Here is a 15,883-nt window from a genome sequence, read left to right on the forward strand (position 1 = left end):
GTATTTTTAACAGTATTTTTATATATACACTAAACACTAAGAATCTACATTGATTAAGGAGTTATACGAAATAAAACTGATAATCTTATAACCAAAATTAAGGAATTCGTAAACAAATACATACTTTTAATTACGCGCGAACATCTGAGAGAAAAAAAAGGGCTTAATATTGTGTTATCACAGTCTGTAATACATACTACCGCTTAATGATACCTACAGTACATAGGTATATATATTTTTCGATAGCATATGTTTTTCGATAGATGTTTACTTTACGATAACATGTGCAAATTTACAACACACATTAGAGTGATCACAGCAAAGGGCTTTTGATTCCTCTGATAAAAGACTGGTGAATTTTTTCTTTGATTGCACGATTGACTTCTGAGATACATACTTAAATCAAAATGCCTGTAACCTAATCTGGAATAAAAAAAAGGTCTAGTATGAAGCAGTGGTAGCAGCAAATACCTGAAAAAAAATCTATCAATACAACAGTGTTATCTTATCCTTGAAGATAAGTCTTATTATTACTTTTATTATCAGAGAGCGAGCACCGATAAAGCCTTAAGCCTCAGTACGCGGATGTAAAGAAAACAAGCTAGATTTATAGACTGTCGCTACCAAGTAATGAGCTTGGCAATGATAACAATTACGTGGACATGTGACAACAATATAAAAATGAACATACTTAAAAGAATATCAAGCTGCGTTACAGCAGAATAAGAGAGAAAAATACATTTTCTAAGTAAGTATATCAACTAACGTTCGACTCTCGATATTTTTCTAAACTACTAGATGGTTTGGTTGTTTTTTAGGTGGTGATATGTTTCCGTTTCAGTCAAGTTAGCGAATGTTTTTTTTTCTTCTCAATGTGACTTGATCAGCAAAATGATGTAATGACGTGCAAAAAATAACTTGTCATACAAGTCATGAGACCATACGAGATAATAAACAACTCAACTCACTGCAGCCTCTGTGGTATTTGGATCGAGTTCGTATATTTTACAAATATGCAATAAACCTTTAATTCACTCGGAATTAAAGGTTCGCCGGCAGTGGGAATTAGAGGCTAGAGGTTATGTGGGATGATATGAAAGGAACCGCGCATGGACTATGGTAAGGAACAGTCCCAGCAGTCGACTAGAGTTATTTCGGGAAACAAACGAAAACAGAAACCAGAATGGCCACAACGGAATTCGAGCGCGATGGAACCCTGTTGTTGCTAATATGTCTGCTTGCCGAGAGGGTGGGCCCAGGAAGGTGTGGGAGGGTAGGGGAGGGGGAGGGGGGCTTGGGGAAGGGCACCAGAAGGGCCCTAGTTGATTTTCTGAAATTTTCTTTAATGCTTGTGTTCACATTGCTAGGACAAAATTACAAGTGCAGTATGTCCGTAAAAGAATTTCACAGTTATAAAATTTAATAGTATCGGCTGTAAGCGTTGTAGATTGTTGATTCAAGGTCACAGTTCAGGAGTTACTCAAACAGTTTTAGGTAAGCGCTTGCGCGAATACTGCTTTGTTATTTTCTCGCTTGCAACGCGAAATAATATAATAGGGTTAAACCAGTAAACTTTATTTGGCAACAGGATGGGGCCCCTCCCCGTTGTAATCTCTTTGTTCGAGAGTGGTTAAACGTCGAAGTCCCTGGCCGTTGGATTGGTCATAACGGTCGAGACGACAGAGTTATTTTTCGCTGGCCGCCACGTTCACCTGACATAACGACATGTAATTGTATACGAGAAAATTACATTCATAGAACAGTGCAGTTTAATTTATAATGATTTATTTGTTTTATAGACAAATGCAAGGAGGAGGATATACTATCAATATCTACGAATATCGTATTTTTAACAGTATTTTTATATCTACAGTAAACACTAGGATTATTCATCGATTAAGGAAGTTACTTATACGAAATAAAACTAATAATCTTATAACCAAAATTAAGGAATTCTTAAACCCCAAAATAAACACATACTTTTAATTACGCGTGAAAATCTGAAGGAAACAAGCTGGATATTGTGTCCGTAAAACCTACTATCACATAATGAGAGCTATAGTGTGTATATATAATATATATCGATAGCATGCTTACTTCACGGTAACAATTGCAAATTTACAACACTCATTATAGTGGTCACAGCAAAGGGCTTTGGGTCTTTATAAAATATTGTATCTAAGTTCCGCCGCTACATAATGATTTGCCAAAGTTGAGCCACAGAATTGAAGATTTTATTGTTTCCATTACTTCGGACTTGTTAACCAAAGTGTGGGAAGAACTGGACTCTAGGTTGGATGTTTGCCGTACAACTAAAGGTGCACATATTCAACATTTGTAATAAAAAAAACCTAGGTTAGTTCAATTTGATGTATAATTTGTTGCAAATAGTCTAAATTAAACTGAAATAATATACTATTAAACCTAGAAAATTATTTTACGAACATACTGTCTAGAGTTTGTATAATTCATAGGAAACCTTATAAATAATGCGATATGCAGAGATTAAATTTAGAGTTATGGCCAGTGTAACGCTTACAGACTTTAATAATTTTTTTTTTAATTGGTGAGCATTGAAAAGTTAGACATTAAATAACAAGATGACAAAATTATTTGCCCCCGGGGCTCTCGATTTCTCTCAATGGCACTGGTGTTCCACTCAAAGTTCGGCATAAAAAATAAATTTTAAATGTCACGGATTATGCAATGCTTTGAACCAAAACTAAATGCGTTTGAAATTTTGTACAATCGTGCATCGAAGTTGCGCATTGAAGAATATATATATATATATATATATATATATATATATATATATATATGTGTGTGTGTGTGTATATATATATATATATATATATGATTGCGAGTATCGCTGATTGTAGATCGAGTTTAGCACAGTTTCACATGCGCACGCAGTCTCTCACCCCCCTCCAAGGACACGGATAACAGGCATTAAATGGGATTGGCATTCATATAGGAGTAGGCTGCCGTGCCAGAAGGACAGAGCTGTCGTTCCCGTCAGCCGGAAGAAGATGGTTAATGGAACAACGAAGGAATGATTTAAGCTGGGTGCACAATTGAAAAAAAAAAAAAAGTAACAGTTGGCAATAAGAGTAGAGTAGGAAGCCACTTTGGCGGGACTAGAGAACTGTTTATATTTATCAGTCATATTGTGGCAAGAAATTGTTGAGATGTTACAATGTTCAGGTGTAATTCCTGCTTTAAAAATTAATTAATACTTTTACTTATAAGTCACTAATAAAAGTGGTAAATAAAAAAAAGTGTCGTGGTTAGAATGGTTAACTCAAAAGTTTGTATAACCCTTATTTATATATTGAAAAAACTGAGTTGAAAATCAGTTGGTCAAATGTCACGGGATAATCATTTGATAGTTAATATCTTGATAGTTAATATAGTTACTTACTTTCACTGCCAACAATGTCGGATACAGTAGTACATATTGGCCGATCCTGCGGCTGTGTCCTGGGAATGGAGCCTGTGGTGTCGACCGCCATATTTAACTCTGATGTCACGGCGGCCATCTCATTAAACTTTGACCTTAACCTTTAAAACTTCCCAAAATTGCCAAAAATTACTTAACATTTTCCAAAATTTGTTTAACTGAAAACTGTAGTCACTTAAATTGAAAAGATAAGTCATGGGATCATGGTAATCAGTGGCGTAGCCAGGATTTGTGTATGGGGGGTGTTATGTGGGGGGTGGGGGGTCCGGGGGTCCTCCCCCGGAAAAATTTGGATTTTAAGGTGTAAAATAGTGCTATTTTTAGCAGTTTTCGGTACTTAAATTTAAATATTGTAATGGTAAAAATTTTATTAATTTTTAATATGAAATTTGTTTGAGTGATGAATAAGAAATTTAATTAAATATTTGGTGCTAAGGGGGGGGGGGGGTTTGAACCCCTAAACCCCCCCCCCCCTGGCTACGCCCCTGATGGTAATGCGAGGAATGTGCGCCTATAGGGAGTAGAAAACTGCCAATGTTTAAAGTTTCAATAAAATGTTATTTTTCGTTATTGCCTGCATTATATCTGTAAATGTAATCTTAGCGTAAGCTTGCAGACCACTGGTTTTAGTTACAAATATTGCTATATCTAATAGAACCATGATTATTTTTAAACATCTAAAATGAAACCTAGTCTATGTCCATTTTCTTACCTACCTACTTAAAAAAATGTAAAAAATAAAGGTAATGAAAATGAGTTTAATACACACTCAATTTATAGCCACACTTCCATATCTCTTTGGTGTAACTTTGTATATTTCTTCCTGATATTCATGTCTTAAAGATATAAATAAATCTATGTTGTGTTTGTTTACTGTTATTTTTAAGAATTTTATTATTTTTAAAATTATTTTTAAAATAATACATAGCCTATGTCCTTTTGGAATAATGTAGCTTTATAACAGAAAAAGAATTCTTGAAATCGGTCCTGAAGTTTTCGAGCTTACTTCGGACAAACAAATTAACTCACACACACTCTGTGTAGCATTAGTATGGATGATTTTATTTTGGACGAAGGAAAAAACATAAAATTTTTGTTTTGCCAATTTTTTGACCGGTTTTGTTGTGAATGTAACTTGAAAAAGCTATAGATGCGATTGCGAAACTCTTTCATACGTATTCAGTATGTATATATATGAATAAAATATTCCAAGAATACTGTAAACAAAAATAATTTATAGTTAAAAATAATTATGACACGGAACCCTCCATAAGCAATTCTGAACAGATATTTCGGGTGTTTATTTCTTACATGTTAAGGTGGGTGTCATTGACTTATATGAAACAAGCTTATACGACTTAAACAGGTTTAATCTGAAATACGCAAATATAAAATCACACCTATATCGTCTATAAAGTCCAGAGGGTCGCATTTATTAAATTTTAATTGACGAGTAGCAACACTTGGAAAACGGAACTTCATGCAGGTCTCTCACCTTCTTTGCCGATGTCGCACTTTCCTTCACTCGCAGAACTCTCCGTACTCTCGAAACTCGCTCGGAACTCCCGTGGAGGCCGGCGTCATCGCTAATATAACCGTGACGACCTTCTCGAAGAGACGAGAGTGGTTGTGACTTGTGGCGTCATCCCGGACCGACTTGACGCCCGAAACACCCAGAACAACGACACTGATTCACGCCATTCCTCGCGGTGGCCTCTCTAAGCCTGAAATTCCCAGGCCGCTAAAGGTGACAATAGCCCGAGGCGGGTCGGTGTGCGGGGAGCGGAAGGGGGTGGGTAGTGAAGACCATTGTACTCCGGCCAGGCACGCCAGGCATGCCTTAAACCAATAAGTGGCACGTAACGTCAGTGGCCGTGCTGAGCCGCCAGCAAGCGCCGAACCTGGCGCGCGTCGTGGTCCTATCTGCGTTCCTAAAACTGCTCTCTCCTTAAACCTGTTTGTCCCGAACAGGTAAGGCATCCCTTCTGGCATATTACACCAATCGATCCTAATGTACCACTTTCATCCATCCCCTCTTTCCTCTCTGGATGCTGTAGACCACATCATTAAGCCACTTCAATACCTCATAAGGGCTTTCCCAAGTTGCTTGAAGTTTAGGGCACCTTCCCTTCCTTGTTGAAATTTGTACGGACACACCAAATCACCCTCCTGAAATCAGGTTGAGTTAGTCTTCAGGTCTTACCTTGTCTTCATTCGAACCGTCGCTAGTCGAAGATTTTTGCGGGCTTCTTCATATATAAGCGCCATTTGCTCCTCTAGGCGATTCACATAATCAGAGGTGCTGGTCGGCTCCCTGCGAGGACGACCGAACTTTATGTCACAGGGCAGCCTCAACTCCTGTCCAAACACAATACTCGCAGTCATGGATGGAAGATCTATATGCCATTAGGAACAACTGGATGTGTTGATCCCAATCCAGTTTATGGTCGGCCACAACTTTGGCAATGTGTTCCTTGAGAGTTCTGTTGAACCTCTCCACTATGCCATCGGACTGAGGATGTAGGGCAGTAGTCATGGCTTTATTTATTCCCAGCAACCGACACACCTCCTGTAATATTGTCGACTCAAAATTATGGGCTTGGTCTGAGAGGAGCTCCATTGGTACCCCAAATCTGCAAATGAAGTTGTTGACTATTGCATCAGCAATGCTAGTAGCTTCTTGGTTAGAAAGTGCATAAGCCTCTGGCCACTTACTGAAGTAATCCATTGCTACTAGAATATATCGGTTGGGAAAAGGTCCGGCGATGTCGATGGCTATCCTCTCAAAGGGGGCCCCTACATTGTAGGCCCTCATTTTCCCATGACAACGGTGTTGTGACCCGTTTTTATCTGAGTATGCTTCGCATTGTCTACACCAAGCCCCCACATACTGGTGACACCTCAACCAATAGTAGCATTGAAGGGTCTTGGCTAGAGTTTTGTTCACCCCTGGATGACCACCAGAGATACCATCATGGATTTCTTTTAACATCTCTGCCACTAGACTCTTTGGAAAGAGTAGTGGCATAGTAACTTCTTTTCCATTTGGACTTTCCCATTTCTTATAAGAAGGCCATTCACCATCCTTAAGGTGTCTCACTGTGCCCAGTAAGCTTTCACAGCCCTTCGGCCACTGGAGATCTCATGCCACATTGGACATCCAGTACCATTCTCTAGCAAACTTAAAATGGGTTCCTTATCAGGATCTTTATGCTGCGCTGCATTCAAGCTGGCATTATCCCATTTATCTTCCTCTTTAGTTATCATTTTTCGCCGACATTACTCGGGGCAGTTCGCCATACAGCACGGGCCGACCCCCGCTACAAGTGATTTTTTGTTAAACGTCGAGTGTACAGGCACCGACGACAGCTACGCATAGAACTTGCATCTAATCTAACTGCGGACCGCGGTCCACAAAGGTGGACCCGGGTGCCGCCACACTAGCAATTTTCGCGATTGGCCGTCTCCAATCAACCTCCCCCTTAACCTCGACTGGCGTAAGGGCTTAGATTATTGACAGTCCGTCAGAGCACTCAGTGTTAATTCAATGTAATTTCGTAGGGTAATTCAATGTACTTCGTGTAAGTGTAAACTGTAATTGTAACTGTTGAACCAATTAAACGTCCACTCCGCACACTCCGTGCGCGATGTGTCACCGACAGTAGAAAGTTCGAATCCGTGTATGTTATTGTGTGGAGTCTCCCTACCCCTGCTAGGAATCAGCGTGTTATGCTGCACAGGGCCTGTGACGTGTTAGCCGTTAGGGATCCCTCCAACCGCAAACGTCACCAACGGTCCTAGTGGGCCACGCAGGGGCAACGCACCCACAGAACCCAAACTTGGTTAGACGCAGAGCTAGCCTGTCGCCATCCCAGAACACATTTCACTACGAGCCAGTTTTCCCGCTAGGATACACGCCCAGTCTCGAACACGAGAATCCGGACGACGGCAAGCTAAGAATACACACATACTTCAGTGGTCAATTAAAGGGTACAAAATCTCACCCCTCACACCCCCCTGGAATTAACCGGATCATTACAAGACAATATAAATTGTGGCCCCGAAGGAGCACAAGGAGATAACCCTTGTCAATATACTTTTCTTATCAAACAATTTTCGAATTAGTTATTACAGAAGTTAAAAAAATTGTCAAATTAACATGTAGCATATTCATTTGCGAAAATAAATAAATTGCAATTATTTGTAAGTTACCACAGCCATCACTAAGTTTAACATTTATGTACATACAAATTAATGAATAAAAATTAAAGAGTATGTTTTCTATAAATTGAGAGATTATTCTAAATTCTTTTAAGTATATATGTTGTGATAAAAAGCAATAAGTATACTTGTATTATGAAAAGAAAATCAATAACAGTTTGCAGCTTTTAACTCAGAACTACTGTAGTCATTCAGTCGACCCTAAATAAACTACCAGTTTAGAATTTGGATGATCGTTAATGACTAAACTTAACTGTAACTGCTTCTCTTAGTTTCATAATTTCTGTTATTCTATTGACTTAAATTTAATTAATGAAACGACAGCTAGGGCTTTCAAGTTTGTACAGGAAGTAGGCTAATAGATAATAGGCGATGACGATATCATCACCAACTGCGAAATGTATCTTAGAACACTTTGTTACGAAATAAAATTAAATCCCGTCAAGGACTGGTACAAAAGCTATTTATTAAAATGTTTATACTTATAATTGTTACAGTTGTTTGCAAGCCTATGATGGAAGCTCATACTTCACTTAGCAGACCTGAAGAAAATGCTGATAGCGCTTCATCTCTTTCATCCAGCAGACTTCCTCGTCCGCAGGGAAGTTACGGCACAACAGCGACGTCGATGCCAATTACTGTCAAGATACCAGTAAAAAAGTCAGTATTAAACAGTCGAGATTCCAGTGAAAACCCGAACGAATCCGACTGTGTACGCAAGGGAAAAAATGAAAGAAACTTTAGATCGTGGCGTTCACAGATCCCAAAGCCCCTGGAATCATCTTCAGAGGACATTCAGGTCAACAATGACAATAAGAAAACTGTGTTAAGGTCGGTGCTGGATATTATAGATGCTCGTGTATTCCACAGGTATAAACAAATGCCTATTCTCAGATGCTGGGTTGTAACTTTTGTGACATTAGTAGTAATAGTTTCTATTGTTTGTTGCTGCTTACTGTTTATCAGAGAAAAATAAAAATAAAAAAAAATTCGTAACACTTGTTTTTACTATTAATTTGTCACCATGGCATACATGTATTCTCGCAAGTAATGTTCATTTCACCGCTCTAACCTCCCCTGCTCGGTCGGGAGCGTGAAACCATGAGCTATACACTCTTATGAATCTCTTTGTGGGAAGTCGGTACAAGACTGCGACCCCCGTCACTTATTTCTAATCACTGGAAATGACGCGACGGTGGGGTGCGAAGCGTGCGATTTTAAGATTAAGAGTGGCTCACTCACGGTCCAGACTAAGTGAAAGAAGCTGTCGCTTGTCGATCGGCTCCCACCCCCCTTGTCAGTTGGCTGACTGATGCACGTGAGAGTAGGGGCAGTAAGGCGGTTTTGTGACCAACGTAAACATTGAAATGTAAACATTGCCCTGGGGGCCGCCATCTTGTTTCATGGGGGCTGCCATTGTTGTTGACATTGGTTACCAGGGCGCGCCACCGTGGCCACCACTGGGGGCCGCCATATTGTTATGTGGAGGCCGCCATCTTAGTTCAGCCTTTAGTTACCGGAGCACGCCACCGTCGCTCCGAAGGCAGGAATTGTATACAAAAAATCCTGGGCGGCGTGGGGATTCGATCCGTGGGACGCAGCAACGTCGAGGTTACAAGCAGACGCCTTAACCACTAGACCATGAGATCAGATGATGAGAGTAGAAATAAATAAGGAACATATGCTTTAAAGAATATATGCTTTAAAGAAGCTATGTTTAACACGCCATGTTTTTAAATTTCGAAAAAGAAATAAAATGCTGCTATGCTTAAAATACCTGCCATTATGTATGCTTAAACCGCCATGTTTAAATTTCGAAAAGAAATAAAATATCGCTATGCTTAAATTTTCAAAAAAAAAATACTGTCATGTTTAAATTTTCCAAAAAGCTTAAACCGCCATGTTGTATGCTTAAAACACCCACCCCACCCCTAGTATGCCTAAAAGAAATCGCCACCATTATGCCTAAATAAAATGCCACTATGCTTAAAATCCCTGCCATACTAGATATGCCAAAATCATTTGCCACTATGCTTAAACCCCCACTCCTAGTTTGCTTAAAACACCCACCCCAAGTATGCCTAAAACATTTACCGCTATGCTTAAACCGCCATATATAAATTTGAAAAAGTATGCTTAAACCGCCATGTATGCTTAAAACAATTGTCATATTTAATTTCCAACCACCATATTTTAAAATTTCCAACCACTATGCTTAAAAGACGCCACCACCCAGAGTATGCCGCTATGCTTAAAAGCTCCGCCATACTAGCTATGACTAAATAGAGCGCAACATAACCTCAAAACCCCGCGCAGAGAGAGCGAGATGTTGTCCGCCGGAGCGTCACTCATAAACTGCGCAATTATAATCCCCACATCATATTATAAGCATAATAATGTCTATAAAAATAACACTGTGTGTGGAAATGCTTTAGTGGTAGTACTTGTGCAACACGCCAAGTAATAAGCATAGTTAAAAAATGTAGGACCTCTATTGTGGTAGATCACGTTCAAATACTAATAAGCATAGTTAAAATTTATAATATTGTACAAACACTGTGTAGTAATTTGCTTTCTGCCAATGTGTTAAGTATTAAGCATAGTTACTATTATTTTACATCAAGTAAAATAAATATTGTAAAGGTAGTTAAGTATTAAGCATAGTTAGGACAAAGACTATTAATTTACGTCAAGTAAAATAAATATTGTAAAGATAGTTAAGTATTAAGCATAGTTAGGACAAAGACTATTACTTTACATCGAGTAAAATTAAGCGTTGCATAAACGTCGTGCTGAGAGCTGGAAGCCTCGCTCATGCGCCGGCGACCATGAATGTGTTTACCTGCTGGGTGACAGTGAAAGTGTTTACCACAGAGAAACAAGGTCAGGCCATCGCTGCGTACAGGAAAGGAGCAAGCACAAGGAACATACAGAGGTGGAAAAAGAAATAATGTAGACAACACACAGGTAAAAAAGAATGTTGGTTTTATTTAATTAGGGGTATATATAATATCCACGTCGATCAATCATGTGTGGCGGACGACCCCAACCCCGAAGGCCCCGCCAACACTTCAACTCCCTCGGCTGCAGCGAACGCGCGGTCGACCCATCGCTGCGGCCAACTTCAGGGTCACGTCTTCGAAGGTCCCGCAGTGGATGTGGTTCACCCTCCACCACCTCCTCCATGAAAAATAGCTTGGCTATCTCCCGCGGAATGTGGCTCGCCAAATCGTCGCGTGTGGATACATCCATCTTGTGTTGGGGAGATCTGCAGAACAATACATACGCAGTAGCTACAGCATAACCCAAGTGTGTAAAATAATTATGTGTGTAAAAGAGAAAACATGTTAACGTGTGTAAAAGAAAATAATTACTTGTGTAAAATAATAAAATTACGTTCACATGTGTAGAAAATAATTACTTGTGTAAAAGAAACCAATTACATTATTAAAAGAAATTACGTTAAGATTTGTAAAAGAGAAAGGAATATATGTTAACATGAAAAAAAAATAATTTACATGTTTAAAAGAGAAATTTATTTTATATAAAAGTATGAAAATTAAGTTAAAATCATTCCAGCTTTAAAAGATAATTTAAACACGTAAACAATTATATAAATTATGTTAACATTTATTTTTTAAAAGAAATATATGGAAAATAAATTACATTCACATGTGTAGAAAATATGTTAACGTTTGTATAAATTACGTTAAGAACATTCTAGCTTTAAATTAAAAAATTCGTTAACGTTTGTATAAATTACGTTAAGATAATTCTAGCTTTAAATGTGTTAACTTGTGTAAAAGAAAATAAATTACATGTTTAAAAGAAAATACGTTTGTACTGTGACATACCAATAGGTTATTCTCCACGTGCAATGGTGCGTGGTTCGAGGGGGGGTGGGAGGATCGGAGCGCTAGGCCACCCCATCCCTCGGGGACGACAGCATAGCTGAACGTAACAATGGAAAGGGCTAATCGTGGCCCGGGGAAAGGCGTAGGTCCTTATGTCCCCAAGGTAGAGTGCTGACACAGTCTTCAGAAAGCCAACGCTTATCATCTCCTGAAGACAATGCTACCTTGGTCACACGCTCCGTAAACACAGTGTGGCCTCGCGATCGGAAATGGTGTTGGGTCGCAAGAACCCGTGAATTTTGAAGCAAGCATTCCAGGTATTGAGGAAAAAGGAGTGAACGCAGTGCGCTGGCCTAGATTCCCTTGGCCTTACGCCTCGAAGAACCGTCCTCCATCTTAAACACGTAAAGCTTCGGGCGAAGACCAACAAACTCCGTGATGATATTGCCAGCGGCCTCATCCTTCATCACCCTGTTACACCTTTATTAACCAAGGGGAAGCATTGCTCATTACCTGGCGCATAATTTGAAGTGTCGAAACATGTGAGCTAAATCGGGGCGAATCGAATCGTAAATGTTGTCACACACAACATGGTAAATTAAAGAATCCGTATCCGTGTACAGGAGATGCAGAGACTGTGGAGGGAATTTCTTTTGCATGTAATTATAATGACAATCGTAGAGAACTAATTTTGATAAATCTAAAATAGCGACACCTGTGTACAATGGTCTATCAAAGGTAATCGTCCATTTTTGCATCTCTTTGAGGACTAATCTCTCATCGATGATTTGCCGAGCCTTGAATGTCGGACGACCAATCAGCTCAGCCGCCCCATAAATGGAATCGTATCGTGAAGCGATGCGTATATCCTTATGCTTTCGCGTATTTTCCAAGCTCTTACCGTAGACCGAATTTGACAGTAATTTAAAAAACGATTTCTCGAAGGGGTTCGCAGCCTGGGCACGACGCTCAGCATTAAAGGCTATGTAATCCCTCATCCAGGCTGCCTGCTCAAACCGCAGCACGCGGTGAACCTGGCCGATGACCGCCCCATACTGAACGTAGTGCCGCAGTGTTTTAGCATGGACAACATATTTAGTATGCGGCGCGAGAGTTAACAGTAATTTGCTCATACGCCCATTTGGCGGTACGCCATTCACAAGGGTCAGAGGCATATCTGATAGGCGATCGTGACAATCATCGGGAAAGGTCAAATCTACTTCCGCGAAAAATGATGTATCACCATCGATGTCAATGGTGTTGAAATCCCAACTCGTATACTCATCCCTGGGAACCCATTGGAAATTACCCACAGGAGGCTTATCCAACATTGTGTGAGCATACAGAGCGTTTACATCGAAATAACAGATCTATGAAGACGGAAGGCTCGTGTTGTGACTGGACATGTACACATTATTAGCTTTCGCGTGACTTCGACTTACATTTGAAATACCTCCACGAACTGCAGACTCTAGGAAGAGATATATGTCCGGGTCGGTCACAAGCTCAAGACGCACACCGGTTTTAATTAAAAATGCATCCCATGCAAGCGAGGGAGCGGTAATGTAATGAGCGGGATCAAGCGAATAATGCTGTAGGCAAACGAAACGAAAATATTCGAATATATCGGCCAGCAAACAAGTATCCACCTTCAGATAACTAAGTGCGTACTCTTTCAATGTAGCACAATGGAAGACATCCCAAGCCATTTGAGCGTGAGTATAGTCCAGATAACTCACGTCCGTGCCACTCAATACATTATGGAACGCTTCCTTTGGTGGTAGCGAGGCAGTCTGCAAATGTTCACTAGACATAACAAAGTCATAGGGAAACACACCTTTACGGTTAGCTATCTGAAACTGTGCGTCATCCAGAAACATTGAGCGGGTGAGTTTCAACTGATCCGGCATGTGATTGCCAGCAAGAGTTTCCAGAGATGAATTTAAAAAGTTAAGTGAATCAGTAAATCGAAGACGCACAGTGCGCATGCCTCCTTGCACATTACCTGAGACAGGTATGTATTTAGTAATACATTTGTAACTCTCTAGAGTTACGCCTAATACTTTGACCTCGCCGGGATTCTCCACAACAAAGGAGCCGTCCGGCTGTGCAATCCGCCGCGAAACTAAATGCTTCATTAAAAAGTGGGCATCATAATTTTGCAAATTATGGAATACCGCGACAAGCTGTTTCTTTTGCATCCTGAACGCCAGGTTGCATTTCGAATGGGCATAACCACGTATTTCACCAGTCAAATAGCAGTGATCGAGCACCTTCTGCCCAGCCAATACCTTCTTACAGATATGGCAATGTGTTTGACTCGCAAGCCTTGCGGAGATGGCTGGAGTCAGTGTCTTAATAGGAATGGTCTTTGAATAAATATCACATACCCACTTTGTCATTGAAACTAATTCTGCGACCATTTCAGCAGTACAATTATCACCCTCCAATTGCACATACTTGGTCAAAGAGCTATCGTATCCACACACTAACAAAATGCTGCATGCGTATGGTACATGTTCGTTTACCCGTGTGGTATTAGATGTCTCATCACCGGGTAAACAGGTGGATATCGGCTTAAGGTATGACTCGGTGTCACAGTACGCAATAAAGCCGAGGCGATCCTGTTTTGCAATGTTTGTAAATTGTAAATATTTGTTCTCCTCTGTAGGGAAACAGGAACACACTGCTGGATGCTGGCTGCAGAGAACAGTGTGTGAAGTTAACCTGTCTTCACTTGTTAAGTATTGAAGATAGCGCTCGCAAATCCATTTCTTATGAGTAGCCTTTGACAGTTGGGGATGCAATAATCTGGACAGACTCTTAATTGTTACAAAGTGTAGGTTCCCTGTCGCTTCACTAGAACGAATCGCTAAAACATTTGCATGTCTCGCTCTTCGCTCAGAGGATACGCGAAGAGGCTGGATAGAGGATTCAGATTTACCACTAAAACATTCATCAACAATACTCCCCTTACTGTCTACGCATGCATAAACGTTAACGGAAATATTATTGTTTCTCTCGAATGTTTTAATCTGATGGAGAGTAGACGGGAAACTCAAACCAGACGTATTGAAAGCCACAAGTGGATCCGGATACGACCTGGCTCGTTTAACATTGCCTTCCGCCACAATCACAACTGCCATAACGGCATACAGAATGAAATGCTGCTCGGGACAATCAATATTGACACAAGCTTTCCTATTGGATTAAAAATGTTGGTAATTTCGTGTGCGGCGCGCCAACAGTGAAAGCCCTATAGCTTGAAACATGTACATCCATGTTAATCAATCGCTGTAGAGCCCACCCACTGCCACGTGAAGCGAATTCGCTAACGTTCCTGTTGACTTCCGCAATGAATACTGAATCATAGATTTCCCCTACCTCATCAGAGAGCATTACCGCGGCTGAGTGGGTTGTAAAATGAAATGTCTCACTCTCGCCTCCCTCTACAGATTCCTTAACAAATGAAGCCGAGAGTGAAATGTAGACTTTAAAGGGGCGTACCAAGACGGAAGTTAAGGCCAGAAAGGGAAACCTACATCTCTGTAGAAACTGGTCTAAATCGGGATCAATAGACTCAACATCATTACCGATCCGAAAGTCCACTATCCGGTTAGCAAAAGCGGAGTCCAAGATAACACTCTCCATGGGAGGCAGGTCGCCAGCTTCATGCGGCTCCACCCCGGATGCTCGCCCGCTGTCGCGAGTATCCGACATGGAAGCCTCACTGGGACGGGGTTGCTTCGCCTCGGGGGGAGTAGACATTGTGAGGAGGGGATAGACGGGAAGTTACGTTCAGCGGTACAAATAATGTTCTGGAAACATAAAATAAACATCATTTGTAAATATTAAAGGAAACTGTTTTGTGTATACTAAGTGAAGCCCAAGCAATGTGTCGCCGTACGCGTGACTGAGCACAAGCTATGTGAACATGTTACTCTGCTCACGCAGTAAACGCGACTGAGCGCAGTCCCCTCCGCTCCGTGTTGTCATGACAACGAGCCTTACCCCGCCCCGCAGTCGGGGAGGGGAGCCCACCCCACAGTCTGAGAGGGGAGTCCGCCCAGCCAGCAGTCGGGGAGGGGACCGCGTAGAGACGTGATTAATAGAAAATGTGTAATACAATTAACAGAAGTAGAATCAAGCAGATGAGCCTTCCCTTACGTAGCATGCGCGGACATCAAATGCAAGCATTCACCTCCCGCCGGTGGTATTTATGCATGCCCAGCTAGGTCAGTCCGGGTTGGACACACTTTCGCCACACGTCCGTAAACATGTACGTCACACGGACGTTTTCCCTCTTATGTGTGAACACATTATAAAAAATATTTATGTGGTTTGCAAA

At 40.8% G+C, this 15,883-nt stretch overlaps 1 long non-coding RNA gene across 1 annotated transcript; it reads left to right on the forward strand.

Annotated features, from left to right (window-relative positions):
• Positions 1 to 577: 577 nt before the first annotated feature.
• On the forward strand, positions 578 to 8,674 carry LOC134535309 (uncharacterized). The gene is made up of 2 exons (XR_010075605.1): positions 578 to 748; positions 8,179 to 8,674. It is a non-coding gene; the product is annotated as an uncharacterized LOC134535309 (long non-coding RNA).
• The last annotated feature ends 7,209 nt before the right edge of the window (positions 8,675 to 15,883 follow it).

Source organism: Bacillus rossius, chromosome 8, assembly GCF_032445375.1.
Source record: "Bacillus rossius redtenbacheri isolate Brsri chromosome 8, Brsri_v3, whole genome shotgun sequence".
NCBI classification, from domain to species: domain Eukaryota; kingdom Metazoa; phylum Arthropoda; class Insecta; order Phasmatodea; family Bacillidae; genus Bacillus; species Bacillus rossius.